The sequence below is a fragment of the Crotalus tigris genome, unplaced genomic scaffold (genome assembly GCF_016545835.1).
Source record: "Crotalus tigris isolate CLP2741 ecotype Arizona unplaced genomic scaffold, ASM1654583v1 scf7180000017646.2482762, whole genome shotgun sequence".
Lineage (NCBI taxonomy): Eukaryota > Metazoa > Chordata > Lepidosauria > Squamata > Viperidae > Crotalus > Crotalus tigris.
The window spans coordinates 1,871,319-1,889,765 of NW_024096538.1; the positions used below are offsets into that span (position 1 = coordinate 1,871,319).

Below are 18,447 nucleotides of genomic sequence, written 5' to 3' on the forward strand. Positions count from 1 at the left end.
AAGTATGATTGAATTGAGATTCATCTTATTTCGCCTTATAGAAATTCATTCTATCTATCCAAGTTAATTCACAAATATTCCAAGTGCCATGGGCACTTTCACATCTATTAGCTTTTTAGTCTTCATCTTAGCTACTTATGCTAAGTGTGAAAGTTGTTAATATTTCCCTCCACACCACTATACCAGTGCAGAACTATATATATACCCCACACCACTATACCAGTGCAGAACTATATACATATCATCCATATACATACATACATACATACATACACACACACACACACACACACACACACACACACACACACACACACACACACATATATATATATATATATATATATATATATATATATATATATATATATATATGTAAGAAATGCCTTGGAGTGCAATGGGTCTTATGCCCACTTGTGTAATGCTGGATTGTTTTCCCTAAAATAAAATGGCATAGAATTGTAGACTTAAAGTCAAACATATTCTGTTCAACTTATTTTTTATATTTGCATTACAGATCAGCTGAAATAAAAATCAGTCTACAGTTCATGGGTGAAATAATCTTTTGACAATGTGAGTTATCAATACAAGCTGAATATTCCACGGTGACATGTGAACTCAAGAAAAGAACATGAGCAGCCATTCATTCTTAATTATATGTACATGAAAGATGTTACAAGATTTTTTTTTCATTAACTGTACATTTCTGGCTGCTTTACTAATTTATTTTAACAAGGAAAGTGAGACTTGAGGAATGCACATAAAAAGTCTGATAAATTGCAGGTGTTAATTATGGCTGCTGCAAGAGGGAGATTATGGTAAAGTCTCCCTTAAATTGAGCTTCATTTTAATTTCATGGGGAAATTCATGTAGTTTTCTTGGCAACAAGACCATGACCTTCTTCTGACATACTTTCTGACTTTCTATTTTTCTCTAAAGTCCTGAGATTCAATGGCATTCTCCTTTCCAAATATTAAGCAGGTCCAGTTCTGCTTATCTTTTGAGCCCAGACAAAGTTGGCCAGATGCTGTACCTGCTGAGAGTCCATGAAGGAAGGTGAATTAAAAATGTAAGACATAAAGTATATAAATAATAGACTTGGGGACCAACACCTTGAATTGCGTCCGGAATTGTATAAGAATAATTATGAAAGGCTGTGGGTCAGGGTACAGAAAGACTTGAAGAATTGGGAGAAGTTACAGTTATCTCTTATGGGAAGAATTGCAGTGATTAAAATGAATGTCCTACCAAAATTTCTCTTTTTGTTTCAAATGTTACCTATTTTAAAGAATGAGGTTAATTTAAATGAATGGCAGAAAGGCATTAATAAATTTATTTGGGCAGGGAAAAAACCAAGGGTAAAGCTTAAAATTATGCAAGACTTCCGTGAGAGAGGTGGACTCAAGGTACCGAATTTGAAATTATATTATGATGCTGTGGTTTTAACATTAATTAGTGATTGGGTAAATTTAACAAATGTAGAAATACTCCATCTGGAGGGTTGGGATTTACTTTTTGGATGGCATGCCTATTTAATTTTTAATAAAAAAGTGGATCGGGTTTTTAAATCTCATATTATAAGGATTTCTCTACTTCGGGTTTGGAGGAAATATTATAAAAGTGATTTTAAAATACCATTATGGGCTATACCTTGGCATGCGATAGAGGGGATAAGGAGAGGAGTTAAAATGGATAGGGTCTCTTATGCACAATTACTCAGATGGGATGGCCAAAATTGACAGTTAAAATCTTTGGAAGATTTATTACATGAAAATATTACCTATTCATGGTTTCAATATAGACAAATAGTGGATAGATGGAAGATGGATCGTAATATGGGCTTGCTTAGAGAAGATGAAAATCTTTTTAAACAAGTAAAGGATCAAAGACGAACTCACATTAAGAGAATTTACGGGGTTCTAGTGGAACTGGATTCAGAATCAGAATTAATCAAAGACTGTATGATTAAATGGGCACAAAATTTTGGTGAACCAGTTCTACTGGATACCTGGGAAACTATCTGGGTGAGGAATGTCAAATTTACACAAGCCCAGAACTTAAGGGAGAATTTTTATAAAATGTTTTATACATGGCACCTTGATCCACAAAAAATGTCTCTTATGTATCCTGACTTACAGCCTAAATGTTGGAGATGTGGTTGCCTCGACGCCACTTATTATCATATTTGGTGGTCGTGTAAAAATATAAAAGCTTTTTGGATTAAGATATGGTGGAATATTCAAAGAATTTTTAGAAAGAGGGTAAAATTTACTCCACAATTGTTTTTGTTAGGTATTGTTACTGATTGTGATGCTAAGGAGGTTATATTGATGTTGAATTTGATTACAGCCGCAAGGCTGTTAGTAGGGCAATATTGGAAGAAGGAATCTTTGCCTACCTTGCAAGAGTGGCTTTTTAAAGTTTCTTATCTGGCGGAAATGGCAAAGATTTCGGCTTTCTTAAAGGAGCAATCGCAAGAGAAATTTTTTGCCGTATGGGAAAAATGGATAAATTTCACACAATACAAATTGGATATAAAAAAATATCATTTAGCTTTTTTATAACTTGTATATAAACTTTGATATTTTATAGATTGCACTTTTTCTCTTTTTTCTTTTTTTTATCTCTTTTCTTCTTTCTTTTTTCTTCTTTTTTAAGTACTTTTTCTTTTTAATGCTTATGTTTTTTTTGTTATATATATCTTATTGTTAATTATTTTATAACTTGTTTAACTTTTTTTGAGGATTTTTAAAATTTTAATTAAGCCTATATTTAGCTCTGGGAAGTTCGGGGGGGATGGAGGGGGTGGTTTGGGAGGGGTTGGGTGAGGGTTGTTTTGTTTTTTTGTTGTTGTCTTTTCTGTTTTTTGTAAAAACTTCTAAAAATTTTCAATAAAAAAAAAATAATAGACTTGGGAAGCTTTCCAGAAAAGCTTCTTTAAAACTACCTTCTTTGTCATTTTGTCTGGTCAGTAGCAGTATGGAAGACACTAAAAATGGCACTTCTTGGGTTTGGTTCAGAGAAAGCCAAAGATTTCAAGCATCACCGACAGGATGCCTCAGTACTGTCATTGATTAAGACTGTCCACTGTCTACGGCGACCCAAGAATAATTGCAGTTATGAACCAAAACGTGTAAGCATGGAAAGTCTGAAAATGTTTCAGAGGTGTTTGATTAAGAATCCAATTTTAAGTATTAGTATTACAAGTGAAAGTAAGACAGAAGCATTATGTTAATATTATTTTCTAAGTGACATTTTCCCAATCTAAAGATGGCCTATATGGTGCTTCATTTTTAAAGTATCAGTGTACATAATAGGACTGGCAGGATTTCAGATTCAATATTCAAAATGTGATCCGGAGCTTTAAAGTGCTCTGGACATTTCTAGGGCAGATTAATAAAAAAAAATATGATAAAGACAAAAGGAAAAGCAAAGAGTTCTTCATTTAGTGTTGATGTGAAGTTCACTTTTAAAAAAATGAAGCAAAGAAAAAGTGGGTATAGAACTTCCAAAATAGACTCAACACATCCTATATAGGGATGTCTGGTGTGTTTAAAAAATTGTGATGACTGTGATTATAAGATCAAAAGCCCAATCTCTTTTTTTAATATGTCATATATTTATTACAGATAAAAAGAGGCATGGCTTTGATTGTGTGGCTGAAGCCACTTTTGCATCTTGAGAGTTTTGGCTGTCCCCTCTGCAGATATTCCAACCCTCAAAAGTAACAGTATCACAAAAAGAATCCTCCTCAGTTCTCAGAATTACGTGAAAAATCCTTGCACTGCCTAAGTTTATGAGGGCACTGTGTCACTGCCATTTCTAAAGCTCCTTTTGGTTGCTGATAACATTTAATAAAAAGCAAGTAGGCTTTGGCTGCTGCAAAGTTGGCCACATCTGATTTAGTTGGGCATTTCATGTGCTACTTCTTTTAAAACCTGCAAAAGTACACAAGATGAAGATGGAGAATTCTTTTCTCTTGTGGTGTGATTGATAGAAGTACTGGAAGACTTTTTTTTAAAGACACTGGTTTAAAGAGAAAAATATTGCAGGAAAGTATGATGTTATAACGTGAGCCTAATGCACTGCATGCTTAGTTCTAGGCAGAATCATTCCCTCAATTCTTCTGACATTTTCCACTACCATGTCTTAAAAAATGCACATTGGAACTGACAATTATCCTCTTCATTGTAGAGACTTTTTCAGCCAGTGAATTATAAGTGTTTGACTCAGTATATTTATTTGGTGAGTTGAAAAGATTTGGCACAATGATTTTTTAAAAGTCCAATTATTCAATTATGGTCACATATCAGGATCAGGTTGCTATACTTGGAAAAATGGCAAGATATTTGTCTGTCTATCACCTCTCTCTCTCTCTCTCTCTCTCTCTCTCTCTCTCTCTCTCTCTCTCTCTCTCTCTCTCTCTCTCTCTCTCTCTCTCTCTCTCATCTGTCTATAGTATCTAGATTTATTCTCTGAAAATTGGATCCATTTATTGCACATTCTCTTTCTCTTATGGCTATAAAAGCATATGTGCCATAGAGTACATCTGTATCTATTTCTACATAATCAGGGTGGAAAATAATTGAAGGCTTATGAGAATCATGTAAAAATTGTGCCATTTGCTGCCTATCAGATGCTTTTCAGTAAAATTACACTGCATTTCAAAACTGCAATATATATTATCCAGACACCAAAAATCAGAATATGAACAAGCTTTATCATCCATTACTGAATAATTACTTATTGTACCAATGTTCTGCCCATCTCATCAGCTTTGCTGGAGACAGGCAATGGTTCATCATAACTTGGCACTTCATTAAAAGCATTTTTACAGGGTCAGATAATTACTGTCTTATCATATCGTGGGGATGCAAATATTGATAAACACCTTGAATAACTGGGTAGCAATTAAAAAATAGATAGAAAACTACTGAATATATGACATAGAAAAATCAAAATATAGAGTTGATTCACATATACTTTGACATTAGTTTTAGCAGTTAGTTTGTAAATAGCTTCAGTTGATATGCTGGCTGGGGTCACAAACTATCCTAGGCTGTAATATGATTTGTTTCATATTAGCTTTGTGTAATATATTAACTCAGTCTCTATGCACCATAAATTATTGTTATAGCATGTAAATATTCTGATAAAAAGTTATGACTAAAATAAGACACAATTTAGCATGAGAATGTAGCTATTATGTTGGAGGCTGAATTTATGCAAACCTAACTATCATGTTGGAAATGCTCAAACTCTACCTGTGGTGGGTGATCTCTTTTTAGCATAGAAGACAGTGTATATTTATGCATGCCTCTTATTCCAAAGATTTGGAATATTTAGTAGCGAAAAGAATGGAGTCCCTATATATAATCCAAAATCCCATCTCTGATTTCTTCTGAATTTAATCATACTGTGCCTCTTGTAACTTTCTAACTAAATTTTATCATATAAGGTACCAGTTTACCCTTGTGAAGAAAATGAATAAAATGAATAGATGTGTACATATAGCATGAGTGAACGAAACAGTACTAGGCACAGAGACCTCAATAGGATACAATATCGGGCAGAGAGTTAATGTTATCATGAAAGACTGGAGGCCAATCCCCTGTAATTTTAGTACTCACTAGTAATCTTTATTGTATTATACTTATTAAAGTGACAATAAGAGATAGAACTGGAATGGAATGCTCACAAACCTTTCAGTTTCTTAATAAAAAAAGCTGTTGGGAGACCTTCAGTACAATTAGTAGATGAAAAATAAATGTGTCAGTTTGATTAGAACAAAAACTTGCTTAAAAAAAAGAACTTTTGTAAATCAGAGAAACAGAAGTAATTGGTGGAATCAAGGAAGTAAGGCAGGAGGGAAAAAAAGACTTGCTAACTTTACACTCTGGATCGTCTTGAAGATTCTTATAGACATGTCACTGTGCTATTCAGGTTACTCCAGATCTGTGTCAGTTCTCAGACATGGCTGTCACCATGCCTCATATATCTGTACAGGACAGAAGAGATCTCGCTCTTCTCCCCAAGCTTCCTGTTTCTGCAGATTAGGATGAGTTCTGGAATCCCAGAGTGTTACCAATAGAGAAAGCATTTTCCAAGTCTAATGGGTCACTATATAGTTGGGTGGCTATATAAATTGAATGAATGAATAATAAATAAATAAAATAAAATAAATTACCTGATATCAGTGAATTTAATGCATTGTTACCCTAAAGACATAAGATGAACCTAGCAGTAGAAGCAAGCAGAGGATGAATTGCAGATGGTACTTTGAAATAATAAGATTGTTCTTTGTTATTTGGCTTCTAATATTTTTTAAAGATGCACAAAATATTTATGTATGCCATATTAAAATAGCCAATATAACATGAATTGTATCTTACAAATCTTGTAAGCTTAACCTTTCTTTTTTTTTCTTTTTTTGCTTTTCATATATCATTGCAATTAGCCCCAGTAGGATGCTTTTTGAACTGATTTTGAAGGATGACATCAGGCAATAGCTTTTCAGAATTGTGCTCCCCCCCCTTTTTTTTTTTGCTAGTTCTAATTCTGTTTCATGAAAGAGAGTTTGTTTTCAAAATTTGTTTCAGAGGAGAATTCAGGGAACTTTAACATAGGAGGATTCTCATATATTCGATTTACTTTCAAAGGTAGTGTAGGAATAACCCTTTAGCAGACCATCTTCTGGCTAACACTATGCAGCTTCCCTGATTTCATTTCCTATAAGTCTAAGACATTGCGATCAACTCCTTCCATTGGACTTTTTCAGATCTGAAAGCAGTCAGTAGGAAGGTTTCAGAATGATAGAATGATGGCTGATAAAAAGCCGAAATGCCAGCAACAACAGTCAATAAAAAAATTCAAAATGTTTTGAGAAGTCAGAAGAAATGTGAAAGGAAAATTAGAGGTCTTAAAAATATGTTATAAAATCAGAAGCTTGATTTACAGAGCTAATTTTATTTTACAGAATAAAAATCTTGAGAAATTGCAAGGTACACTGGCATAATATTTCTTGTGAATGCATGTTTCTAGTTGGATGCACTATTTCTCCATAAAGGAGTGCATACCTTCAGCTTAACATTGTTTTAAATAATATTCTTTAAAGGGATACATAAAGGCTAGCTCTTTAAATATTATTACTTGTCGTAACTCTTGAATTTTAAAATAGAGCCCCAAATATATTGCCTTTTTCATTTATACTAGATTTATGTATTGTAGTAAATAACAGAGTCAGCTCCATTTATGGACACCGGGTTTCTTGCCACCTAACACTCTTGCTTGGTTATTTTAATTAAAGACGAAAAAACATTGGGAAATTGATAAGTTATTCATAGTAGTCCTTTTATGTAGTGCCTTTGAGATGCTCTTAAAATTTCAAATATGCCCATTTGACAAGGGAAATCCTAGGTCAGGCTCAAACAATGTTTGAAGAATTGGGGATTCGAACCCAGCCTCCTGATGTTTTGAAGGGCCACAGGAAGCCCTGGAGTGACATCATTCAATGAGATGGGATTAAAAAAAAAAGCTTGGTTCCTTTTGGGGGAGGTTTTAAGGCCCCTCAGAAGAATAGCTGCCCTCTTTTCTACTCTTGTAATCAGTGCTTTTTTTCTAAAAAAAAAAAAAAAAAAAGGTGCTGGAACTCACACATGTCATACAACCCGCCTTACCTACCCTACAAGTTTCCATCCAAAAGAGATGCTGGAACTCCGTTCTGGGAGTTCTATGAGAAAAAAAGCCCTGCTTGTAATTATCTAGTAATAAAATAAATGGAATGAAATTATGTTGACAAATTCTAGGCACTTTGCTGAGGTCTTTGGTAGCATGGTCTCAAAATGTTCAGAGACTATATTCTGTAACATAGCCATATGTTCTTTTAAATATAGTTTGGAAAACACTACAATGTTCTGAAAAGTTAAATTGGATTTTTTAAAAATGCTGATGAATCCATAGGGTTAATATCTGTTCATTTTTTCTTTTTCTATACACTAGAGCCGCAGTTACTAAAAGGAGTTCCATAATCTTTTCCCAGGCACTTGGATAAAGTTTCCTGTTTTCCATAACAACAACAATTAGAAATTGAAGCTGGTACACACCATGGAAAATACACAAGGGTCAGAATCAGCTGATCCAAGGTATGATATATTCAACTGAAAAACAAACAAGGGGGAATGGAAGCGGAGTCTGGTGTATAAAGGAAGACTGCTCGAGGCCAAGAGCTCTGGATAGTAAAGCCAATAAGATATCCAAACCACCCAATAGGACTATATTCTATCTCCTGAACAAATAAATATTGAAAAAAATGTTTATCTGTTTCTTTTTAGCAGTGGAAAGAGTTTCCAGCATGTATACATTAAGAGAGGATGTATAGTTGTTTCACAGCACTTACAGTAAGACAAATATGAATAAAGGTGGGGGTGGACTTTGGAGGAGGGAAGATTTGGGACTGATACTTTAGCAAAAACATGCTTTAGTTACAGGGGGTCTTGCCTGGGCTATAACGTACCATGTCCCACATGCTGATTACTTGAACAGACTTGCTGCCAAAATAAATTTTCTTTGGACTCTGGAGTTTATGGGATCTGCTTGTCTTGCCAACACAGCAGTTTCTTCCCCACACAAACAGTTCTGTTCTTGTTAGCCAGGATATAAACAGAGAGGATGCTTAGTTAATTATTTGCTTAAAGACAAAGATAGGTGCAAATTGGGCTGAACTTTTATAGCACTCAGATACATTTGTTTCATACTTGTTGTAAACCGCATAACATTATGCCACCTACACATGCAACATACATCTATATACATTGATTTATGGAGAAGCATGTCTTGCATATCCATATATGTAAATTTACAAGTAAATCAGTATTTCTTAGGCTATAATTTCGCTTGAGCTGACTAGTGAGCCAGAATCCGATATTCCAGGCAAAGTGAAAGTGAGGTCCAAGGAAAAGATGTTTTGCAGATGCACACCAGCTCTGTAAACACAGAATGACAGGTAGATCTTCAGAACATGTTTAATATTGATGGTGCTGTACAGCCTGCAGGGAGGGTGATCCACCACCTGCATAATTGTATTCTTGGTTTGCATTCTTTCACTTTTATCTTAAATCATTTATAATTGGAGTATGAGGAATATTACTCACAGCAGCAGCAACAATGTTGTGTGGGAAAATCTTGTGTTAGCAAACCAAGCAAACAATCCTTTCATGCAAAAATCCTTGTTATCTGTCAAACTTTCTTCGTTTCAGCAGCATAATTAGGGGAATAAAGAAGGTATTTTCTGCCGCTCTTGTTGACAAATGGAAATCAGAAATCCTTGCTAAGCTACTATAAATCTTGCAGAGGTTTACTAGTAATATTTCAATCTACTTTCTGCTCACTTCTGTATAGATACTGTATTATATCTTCTTCTAAGAATGAACTTATATATTGTAGATGGTCAACAAAACAGGTCTTGTGAGATATAGGTTTCACCCAATATTCTTGTTATGTTCAGTTAAATGGTAAGTTTTTATTTATTGTATTTATTTCCAAATCTAACTTCATTCAGACTGAAACAAATTATATATAAGGAAATCACTTTAAATTACTTTAGTATACATGTAAAGCAGATGCAACTACTATGTACATCATTGTGAAATTAGAGATTGTTAATATTCCTTGCTGTGTTAGCAAAACTAGTAATATTAAAACGCTAGTATTAAACATTTGAATTACTGTAACTTTGTGGTTTATAAATGGCTCTTCCATATTCCCACAGATAATAAAGGGGGTGACTTTCAGCTCTTACAAGGCAACTATCTTCTTCATGTTTCGTATACAATGAAAACGACTTTTATAAAAAAGAGAAACCCCATCTACCTGATAAATATAATAATAAAAAAACACTCTTTGCTGTCTATTCACATAGTTAATTTGTCATGTGTCTGACTAATGAAACACTTCAAAGAACTTTCAGGCATGGTTTAACCTAAAAAGCCTTTATTAGTGTAAAGGAGTGTCAGCATGGCATGGAGAATGCCAAGATCTGAATTTCCCTTCCTTTGCACATAACATTCCAGGCATTTCCCCTCCCCTATTTTGGGGTCATGATTCACATCTTCCAATTAATCTGGAGGGCAAAGATTCATTCCGTTCCCTTCAGTGGGCCTTTCTCTCCTCTCTCATTCTCATCTGAATTAACTCTAAAAGTACCAGACAGTTCTGCATATTTTGTCAAAGCAAGAATATTCAATATTAGCAGCATTGATATAATTGTTTATAGCAAGGCAAATCTTGAATCCAAGGCAACCCCTTTTCTATCTATTAATATACAATTACTTCTAGGAAATGTATTTATTATAGCCAGTTTTTTAAGAAGGAATCAGTTGTTAAATATAACAGTTTTCTCTTCAACCATCTTTGCATTTAGAACTTACACAAATTTGGTTTTCTCTTTGCTGAGTGTAGGACAAAACAGAGCTGGTTATTGCTCTTTTGGAATAAAAAGTCTTCACAGTCAAACAAGAGAAGATATATGTCAGATGGCTCACCAGTAACATTCCGGCAGTTGATATATGGGATATTTAAGGCAGATTAAGTTGTTAATGTATATTAGTATATTCTTAATTTCCTTTTAATTGAAAAAGACATATTGACTTTAATTAGAACCATTTCACAGGAACTGTCAATTAGCACATGTCAAACAAGTTAATTCAGAACAGAATTCTTTTAATTAGGGCCTGCTTTCCTTTAACTATGGGGCCAATGAAATCAGCCTTTCAATATCAAGATTTTAAAAGTCTATAAGATAGATAATACAAATGCAATCTCTTAACTATTATTAGAAGCCATATGGACAGCATTGAAACTATGATGCAGGCATTGTTGTCAAGCACAAACTGGAGCTTTCACAATAACAATGGGGAAAGAAAGAAAGCTTCAAACAAAGCTTTAGGGTGGCTGTGTCTGAGTTGCAAGAATCCAGATGATCACCAGATGGCAGCAGAGAAATACAGAAAAACTCTTTATTGCAGTCTAATGGATGTCCTGATTTTTTGCTGCCCAGATCTTGTAGCCCTTCTGTTTTAAAGACAATCAGGAAATATATGATTATACAGCAAGATTTTCCACAATGATAGTCTTCACCTGTGTTAAACTTTGAACGTGTGAGCTGGGAATTCTAGAACTGAAGTACAAGATAGATGAAGGATATCAGGGAAGGATATATGACAAATAGGTTCAAATTTATATTTGATATGAGTGCTCAAATAACCAAGTTCAGTCAAACTTGTTTTATGTTCAAACAGCCTCAAAGGAGATTGTCCAGACACAGACTGAACTCTGATCAAGAAAGGAAACAGTCCTGACATCTTTTTTAAATGCAAAAATGATAGTATCAGTAGAGTGTCAGATTGTACAACTCATGCTATTATGCACTGCAGTCTGAAAATTCTGATAAAGTGATGTTGCATTTCCTGTCCCTTTGAGACTAGAAGTATCATTACAATGATAGTCTTGCAGTCAGGCTTCTGAAATAGAAAAGCAGAAGGAATTAGTAAAAGGAGGAAATTATTTCCACACACACTCCTATCCAGTTTCTGGGTTTCACCATCATCTGTATTCTGCATCCTTTTTACTTGTACCACTGATGCAAATATGAGTATGTTCTGTACAAAGTTAAACACTTATCACATTGATTTTTGCGGAAAAGCATTAACAACTTTCTTTCTTCCATGGAATTAATGGGCCTTAAAGATTTTAAAATTTGTCTAGAATTCACCTAGGACAATATCCAACTCAATCCACATTCAATGCAAAGGCTATTCCTAATTCTGTGCTACTGTTATAATAATTCAGACTTTCTCTTTGCAAAATATTTTTTCAGAACCATTCAATCTCACTCCTTTTCCTCTTTATTTAGCTAACTGTCTCCTTTGGCTGCTATTCCAGGTTGGGCTTTTATCTTAATATTTTATTGCCCCAATGAACTATTGTCCATTTCAGTTTTCTGAATCTCTCTCTCTTTCTGAAGGTGAATTTAAAACTCCCACTAAACAAGGAATTTGATTGGTTTTTGAACTGTCATGTATAAATGGTTACAATATAAATTCTAGTGATGATATGAGGGAAGTTTCTTAATTTGTAACATTTATATTCTACTTTCCTTCCACAATAAAAGTCAAGTGGATGGTATACTATTAAATAAGTAATTGTGAGCTCTTTACCAATATGAAAGTGGTTTCATTTTTTTTTCCTGGGATTGTTTTCAAACTATCCATTGTAATGCACAGCCCTGGTATATCCCAGTTATTTTCTATCCAAGTTCTAAATCAGTCTAATATTGTTCAGTTTTTCAAGATTAGCCAGGGAGAGCAAGATATTGACACTAGTCGAGAACCATTACTAGTAAATAGTACACTAAGTTATAATTCTCTTGTATACAAACTCAATTTGTATACAAAAATTAGGTTTTTTTTTAAAGTTCATATTTCAGTTTAAGTACATGTTTACATCTTTCCTCCATTTAAATAAAAGAGATATAAATATGCAAAACTTTAATCAGGCTATTTCAAGAATAATCAAATATGTAGAAAAATGAATGAAAAATTCACATTCAGTTTTTAATCTCAAGTTTGGCTACTATTTTAAATGACTTTTATCAAAAAGGATTAGAATACTTATTAGCAGATTCCAAAGAGGATTGCCTTGTGAGTTGTTTGTATCTTGCCACACTGTTCAACATGATACGAAACTAATGATTGAATAAAGAATGCCTAGGCAGTTTAAGGAGAGGACTGTAATGATATCCAAGATTTATTTAGAAATGGTTAAATGCTGCACATGACTGTGACTTATCATTTAACAAGAATGTAATAGAAATTCATAATGTTGATGTTTAAATGGATATTCAAATAGCTTACTCCACGCTCTGTATTTGCTTCATTGACAAAACATTTTGATATGACACTAGTTTTATATAGGCTGCTGTCTTCTACTAAATCAGGTCCTTAGTTCAGCTAGGCAGATATTGTTCCATAGCACTGGTTTTCAGGCTTTGAGAAGATGTTGCCCTGAGATCTGTGTTTAATGCAACAGTTCTCCCTGTGAACCATGGTTTCTGAATGACTGAGCCACATAAAACAACTTGTGAAAAGCCCAAACAATAAACTGAAATAAGAAGTTTTTAAGTATCACTAGAGATACTTATGCTTAACAGTACTACATTGTTTTGATGATAGGGATATATTAATTTAACTATGTTTAGATGCTAATAAATATCAATTTGATTACAGTAAGAATTTTCCAAATAAGTATACTTCAGACTATAGATATTATTACATTAAGCATAATGTATATGTAATATAAATATTAAACTCTGTAATGAGAGAACAAGCCCTTTGGGAGATAAGGAAATTTATTCTGAATTTTGTTACGTTTCCAGTACAGTTTTAAAATATTACTTATTATTGCAAAATTAGAATATAGTTAATAATCATATTATCAACCTTCTTGTCACTTGAGATACTTGACATACTGTAACATTTTTGAGTTATATTAATATGTTGAATTACACAATTCAACATCTGTTATGCCTTAACTAAACAATATTTTCATTCTTAAATATATAAACTTATGAAAACTGCATTAGTTATTTTGAAAAATGATTAAAATCTCCAAAACAGTAAATTGACATGATTTTAATAGATAGCATGCATATCAAGTAGGCATTGTGGATATTCATTTCACCCAGTGGAAAAGTGCACACAAACTATCTACGAAGAGAGATGCATATTTCTTGGCCAGTATATATAATCTCCAACAGGCTTTGGGGAATGTATGTATCTTGACTGCACATTGTACATTCTCTGGTCATTATTCATAATGATAATACATTCCAAAAGCTATGCATCTCTCACCGATTGTTTCATACATTCTCATATAGTCTCTGAGGAGCAGTGGAAAATGTACTGGAAGTTGATTAGAGCATAAAGTATCCAAGAAATATTTTGAGATGATAGCATTAAGAGTTTCATCAACTGAATGCTCCACAGAGAAAACCAAAGCCATTTTCCCATGTGGAACTAGTTTTTAAGTCTGGGCTGAAAATATGTCAGCAGTTAGCCTGAGATCTGAGAAAAATAGCAACACTGTTATTTTTGATGGCTGGAGATAGAAACACTGGGAGTTGAGTAATGAATGATTGGTTAAATATGATCAACTAGAGCCTTGGGTAGATTTAAGCAATTCACTGATATAATAGTTAAGCATTGATACAGAACTTTCTCTAAGTCCTCAGAAATTCATATACAGGTAGCTTTCATGGGAGATCAGTGAGATCATAAAAGATATAACATTTAAACCTTGGGTATCACATCTTTTAATTACATTAACTTTCACTTGTATTACATTCCCCAAATTTTATAAGCTAATTCCAAACTTATGCTTAGTAGCATACACATTGATATGATTATATGGTCCTTGTGGCAGTTTCAGTTTGTCCAACAAGATAAGCATGAAAAAGACACACTATGAAAAGCACTAGGTTGTATTTTTCTGATTGATTCTAAATATTAAGTAAGGCACTGCCCATTTGATGTGTGCACTCCTTATAACTATGCAATAAACTCTGATTGCAATAAAATCTGAAATGCATTAATGGCTCCGAGTCATTATAGAACTTCAATTGCACTTCAATTGAAGCATAATTTTTACAATTACCCATGAAGTATCTTCCAGCGCTTTTTGGCTCCTGGATCTTCACTACCAGTTCTAAGTTTTCTGCCAACTTTGGTTGGTGGAAATTTTGACCCTTGAAGCATACCCATTTAAAAAATTGTGCTGAAATGCTACAAGCTAAAATGGATTTTGCCCAAATTTATATCAGCTCCTTGAAGAGGCTTTTAATAAAATTTGCATTTTTGCTAAGTGATTGGTTGCACAAATCATGAACTGTTTATATATTGTTCATGAATCAATTTGAAAACCATTTAAAAATGACTAGACATTAGGGAAATCTAATATTTTTTTAACGGATTATTTAAATTACCGGCTCTATGATTTCCAATAATTTTTGTCCAAACAGCAGAGCTACAGAAAGCTTGGTGGAATTTTCTTTGAAAAGAATCTTCCTGATTATACCTCTTTTTGTTTCTGGATTTAGTTTTCTAGACCCCTTCCCCATATTTTAGTTTTTCATATTTAGCAGCTTGACCTTAATAGTGTAGTAATTTAAGCAACTGAAATGAAAAAAATGGTATACATTTACAATCACTTTCTTGTATATTCCTAATATAAAGTTTATAATATAAATATATATAATTATATATTATATTATATTATATTATATTATAATATAATATAATATTATTTATAAATTCCATTCTGATCTTGCTACTAATAGCAAGCAGCTTTAATTACTATGTTGATGTTTTATTTGTTTAAACCTTATCCATAATGGTTTGAAAATAATTCCAGTATTTTATATTGAATTGTTTAACTATTGGAGAGAGATCTAAGATAAGAGATTTATAAGCAGTTGCATTGTTTGATGGAGTTAGAGAGTTAAAAAGGATAAAAAAGAACCAAACTTGGATGTGTTATACAAATCATATTTGGTTCATCACAACCTTTCTTCAACTTTGAGAGTGAGAAATCCATAAAGTTTCCTGAAGTAGCCTAATTCTGTATATATGACCCAATAAAATGGTTTGCTAGAAGTTGTGTCCAGGTTGGTAAAGAGTAGCAATAGTATAGTCATTCAATTGGATTTAATCAGTAATTAAATACAAAATTACTAGATAGAATTTTATTTAATTCTTTAAGAATGTATAATAGAGATGTTCTCAGTATATAGCAATAGCACTTAGACCAGTGGTTCTCAACCTTCCTAATGCCGCGACCCCCAACCATGTGGTCGTAAGTCGAGGACTACCTGTATTTCCCTGCAGGCGGGGCAGGAGGAGGCACGCACGCTCCACCTCCTCTGCTGCAGCTGGAGCGCACGCTGGGCAGGCTGAGGGTGCACGCAGGCCATTGCCCAGCAACCGCCTTGGCCCGGTGCGTGGTACCGCCCCCTGCGCCGGCCAAGTCATAGCTAGCAAGTGGCAGTGATGGCACAGGCCGACCACCGTGAAAAGGGAGTAGCACAGCTAAGGAAAAGGGGGAAAAAAAGGCGGACTGCGTTGTTTGGTGACCTCCTTGAAATGGTCGTTCGACCCCAAATGGGGTCACGGCCCACAGGTTGAGAACCACTGAATTAGACTTATATATCTCCATAGTGCTTTACTCTCTGGGTGTTTTACAAATGTCAGCACATCTTATTTTATTGACCTCGGAAGGCTGGAAGGCTGAGTCAACCTTGAGCTGTCAGGATTGAACTTCTGGCTGTGGGTAGAGTTAGCCTGCTGCATTCTAACCACTGTGCCACCATGACTTCTATTGACCAATATATCTTGTCATTTTCTCAATCCCAAAGTACATTTGCTTCATGAAAATAGCAAAATACTTTAATAAGAGTTACACTAATCTGGTTCTGAATTTATTTTTAAAAACAGCACAATAGCAAGGTTTGTTACCAGACATTATTAGCAATTGATCTTCAGGCAAGGAATGTATTCAAATTTAAATTTCATTTTTGTGTCCATAAGGTTTAAGGATTAAATATTAAAAATGAAATGCAAAAATAACCCACTAGATTTACTTTAAGAGTTTATAAAAGATGGAGCTTTTATTTAAAGCTAAATTTTCTAGTCTTCATATTGCTGAAGCAATCACACTTTTGGGGCTCATAGACATTTTTAGGAAGTATCGGGGTACAAGTCACTATTCACAAAACTGATTTTCTCCTAAAAATTGATTTCCTCCCCACTAAAATCAAGTGATTCTCACTCTACTTCTTTGGGAAGAAATTGATTTTCTTTATTAAAAGGCAATATATTTTTCTTTTAACATTAATAGGTTCTCATTTCACCCACTTTAAAATAAATTCATTTTCCCTTTTGAAATAAGTGGATTCTGTTTCTACAAAAGTATTTAATTCCATCATTGCATAATAGTAGAGAGACTGAAAATAGGTAGGGTTGGTGACAGCAGAGAAGAGAATGAACAGGAGAGTCTGAAGAAAGAAACCCATAATTCCTACTTCCTACTTTCTTTCTTCTCCATGCTGGCCTTCCTTATCCTATTCTTGGATGATGACAAGCAAAGTTGATACTGTCATAGGCAGCAGAACCAGCTTGAAAGCTTCTTCAATATGGAGCTAATGAATGTTCTTCAGGAGCACATCAAAGAAAATGAGAACCAGCAATGTACTCTCCACAGTTATCACCACTATCACCATGTCTTCTGTGTCCTTAAAAGAGGGAGCCATGTCTACCAAACACCATATTGGTAACGGCACGCAACTTTCCAAAACCAGGCGATCCTTGATAAATGAAGGGATAGTAGGTAATCTCTTCCCAGTCCCGATCCTACAGGTGTGCTAATAAGTTGTTATGAGAACCTGAGGCTGTTGTATTGACAATCCAGGTGTTACCGGTGTATGAATGGTTTATCAGACAGAATTAATGCAAGTAGAATATCAAAGCAATTCCACATGCCAAATTTCTCATTAAAGCAGGGGTCCCCAACCTATGGTCCACAGCCCGGTTCTGGGCCACGGGCTCTTGGCCAGTGGGCTTTGGAAATGGCTGGCCAGTGTGCACTCCGGTCCATGAGCCTGGTAAGGTTGGAGACCTCTGCATTAAAGAATGTGCTTGTTTGAAAAATGCTGCTCTGCTATCAACTTGGGATGCTTGCTCATAATATTGAAGAAGTATGAAAATGTCTCATCATATTTTGGCATATACTGTCAGGGATTTGGGTAATAAGGATAAGCAATAGCCTGCAAAAAAGTTTTATGTAGTTCTCTATTGGATTGCAATAATTACATATATGTGATAGGCAATATAAAATGCATGCTTTTCAAACATACATATGGATGCCAAATGTACAGTATATACATTTCTTTTTATATAATTTTTTTTAAAACTGCACCTAGGATACGAAAAAAGATGGTATAACACATATTTAACTCTTGGATCACACAATTGTCTTTATATAATTAGTGCTCAAAAATTTAGCACTGACTAAAGGAGTGAAACAATGTTTCAAGTATAATTGGATGGTCTCATTTATACATGAAACATCTATTTTAAGTTTACAATTTGGCACATTATGGCAAGGTCATAAAATATGCAATCATCACAGCATCTGATGAGGAAGTACTGCACACATATATCTATTTGCCTATTTTCTTATAAATTGATTACATACATTTTATTGAAATGACAATTTTACATAGAAACATGTAACAAAAACATGTTTGCTACTCGTGTAGCATGAGTGTTCTGTGTAAACCACATCTGAAAAATCTGATATATTTCTAAATAATTGATGGAAATGTTTATCTTTATCTTGCTT

At 34.1% G+C, this 18,447-nt stretch overlaps 1 long non-coding RNA gene across 2 annotated transcripts in view; it reads left to right on the forward strand.

Annotated features, from left to right (window-relative positions):
* Positions 1 to 465: 465 nt before the first annotated feature.
* LOC120304757 overlaps positions 466 to 18,447 on the forward strand; it is a 77,679-nt gene continuing 59,697 nt past the window's right edge. Inside the window, exons 1-4 of one of the 2 annotated variants that reach the window (XR_005555822.1) lie at positions 498 to 573; positions 940 to 1,069; positions 2,973 to 3,133; positions 7,999 to 8,141. This is a non-coding gene — a long non-coding RNA (uncharacterized LOC120304757). Of the gene's footprint in view, positions 1,070 to 2,972; positions 3,134 to 7,998; positions 8,142 to 18,447 lie in introns of both variants that reach the window. The other variant, XR_005555821.1, reaches the window with a different exon arrangement.